Genomic DNA, 2,500 nt, shown 5'->3' with positions numbered 1-2,500 from the left:
GAAGTGGCCAAATAAGGCTTAGCTAATCTTATTACTACAGAATCAACTTCAACAATTATAATTTGACCCGATTTTAGGTGTGGTCTATTTTTGGCTATACATACATTTTCAAAAAAAAAATGTCCAAGACTAATTCTTGTTCTTGTAGGTGTTTCTTCACAATAATTATTGTGATAATTATGATGCAGAAAATGCCAATTCAAATTAAATGTATTGAAAACGATGTTACTGCATGGATCGGAATTGAAAATCCCCCCGTTTTCATCCATTAAATAATATTTAAGTACTTGAAAAGTCTGTTTTAAATTGTCAAGTTGCAAATATTTAGTTAGGGAGATCGGATTATGAGTTATTAAGTCATAAAATGAATAAAAATTCACAATTTGAGGGGCCGCCCCTAAAGGTCCTAACGAATTCCTAATTGAAATTAGAGGATCCTTTTTACTTGATTCTTTTATGACATTATAATCTTTTACATCGTTGAATAGATCCATTTGCAAACAATTCGATGCTGACAAAATTATCAAAGATTGGCGTTCCTTATTTCTATTGAACAACGTACGAATAGTTCCTTGATTTTGACTCGGAGATTGTGGAACCCTTGTCTTGGAATAAATAGAAAAAAATGGATTGATATTCGTGCGATCTGACTCATTATTAAAGATCAATCCTGAACCTGACGGATCTTTCCTTTTTCTCATATACGCAGTATCGGATTTCCCTAAGTCTATTCGTAGGAAATTTCGAACCAGACCATTTGTACTTACTTCAACAAAGGAAGCGCGCGCGTCTTCGATAGAAGAGCTTTTTTTGTCTCGGTCCCAATTCAACAATAAACAAGTCCGAACTAATTGAATGCTTGTGCCAGAAATTCCCCGAATTGGTTTTCCATTTCCATAAAGTATATAATTGACAACTCTAAGCTCCAGATTATCCCTTTCTTGCAATAGATCCTGTGGGAAAAGTTTTACTAAATTGATACCGTCGGCTAGTTCATATATGATTACAGGTCGAACAAAAACAAAATACTTTTTCTTGGTAGGTGTGATCCACTGGACATAAATCCAATTTTTCGATTTTTTTGATTTCTTAGAATTTTTTTTTACTCTTTCTGGTGGTATCAAGATGCCATTGTGTCGGGATATCTTATCCATCTCTCCAGGAAAATGTATATCTCCAGAAAATATTTTGAGTTCAATCCTTTTTTTTTTTTTCTCCACTCGGACCAATCCACCTACTCGGCTTCTTATACTTAAAGTTAGTCGTGTAGCTACTCCAATGATACTATTGTTCCGTACCATTATGGAAGAAGATTCTGGTAAAATATGCACTTCCTCGGGAATGAAAAAAAATCGATCCACTTTCATTTGCATTTGGTATTTTGGCTTAAAGTCTTTGACTCCTCGATACTCAATCAAATCCTCTTTTTTGAGGATTGAATGCACCCCTATAGTCCCATATTTAGTAATTCCTGAACTATTTCTTCTGTATTGAGGATCATCGAAAAAAGCAAGAATACTATTTCTACGAAAAAGACCATTTATGGGTATTTCAATCGAAATACCGGAAGGGGGTCGTAGTTCTTTTTCTCGTTCTTGAAGTGATTCAAATTGAATGATGAATCCATTTCTTCGCCTCTTTGCCAATAAATCAGAATTACCGTGGAAAATAGCAGGATATGTGAGATTAGATTGACCCGTACATAGGATTGGATTAAGTTCTGAATAATCAGGAATTCCGCTTTCGTTTTTACCAGAGAGATCCGGACCATAAAATTTTTGTCCCACTTTATCATTATTTACTGAAAGGCTAGAAATATATCTTCTTTCGACACAAAGAGAATGAACGTTAATTTGATCTTGATCCTTGTAGAGTGAAAAAGGGACTACACTGCATCCGCACGAACCTCCTGATAATATCCATAAATGACTTGTTTTTGGTAAGAGATGGACATTACTATATGTAAATTCGGGTGCATGGTACACGTCGGTACTCCAATGCATTTCTCCCTCTGAGTCAGAATAAATATGTTTTCGAACTCTCTCTTTTAAATTAAGAGTGTATGTTCCCGCGCGAATCTCAGCAATCACTTGTTCTGATTCTACATATTGATCATTTTGAACTAAAAGTAAACTTTTTGGTGGAATAGTGACGTTATGTATAATATCCTCACTCTCAATAGTTACATACAAGTCTATATAACATAAAAAAGCAGGATGCCCATGGCGTGTACGTGTGGGATGAACCAAATTCTCATTGAATTTGATTTTGCCATTAGAAGAAGCTCGTATATGTTCTGCAGTCCCCCCTGTGAATACTCCGCCGGTATGAAAAGTTCTTAATGTTAGTTGAGTACCCGGTTCTCCAATAGATTGACCCGCAATAATACCTACGGCTTCTCCCAATTCTACCAGGTCCCCGTGAGTAGGACTTCGTCCATAACATAATCGGCAGATCCAAGATGTACTCCTACAAGTAAAGGGAGTCCGAATAGATATTG

Source organism: Cucumis melo, unplaced genomic scaffold (assembly GCF_025177605.1).
Source record: "Cucumis melo cultivar AY unplaced genomic scaffold, USDA_Cmelo_AY_1.0 utg001104l, whole genome shotgun sequence".
Classification (NCBI taxonomy): domain Eukaryota; kingdom Viridiplantae; phylum Streptophyta; class Magnoliopsida; order Cucurbitales; family Cucurbitaceae; genus Cucumis; species Cucumis melo.
Note: the sequence above shows the minus strand (reverse complement) of the source record.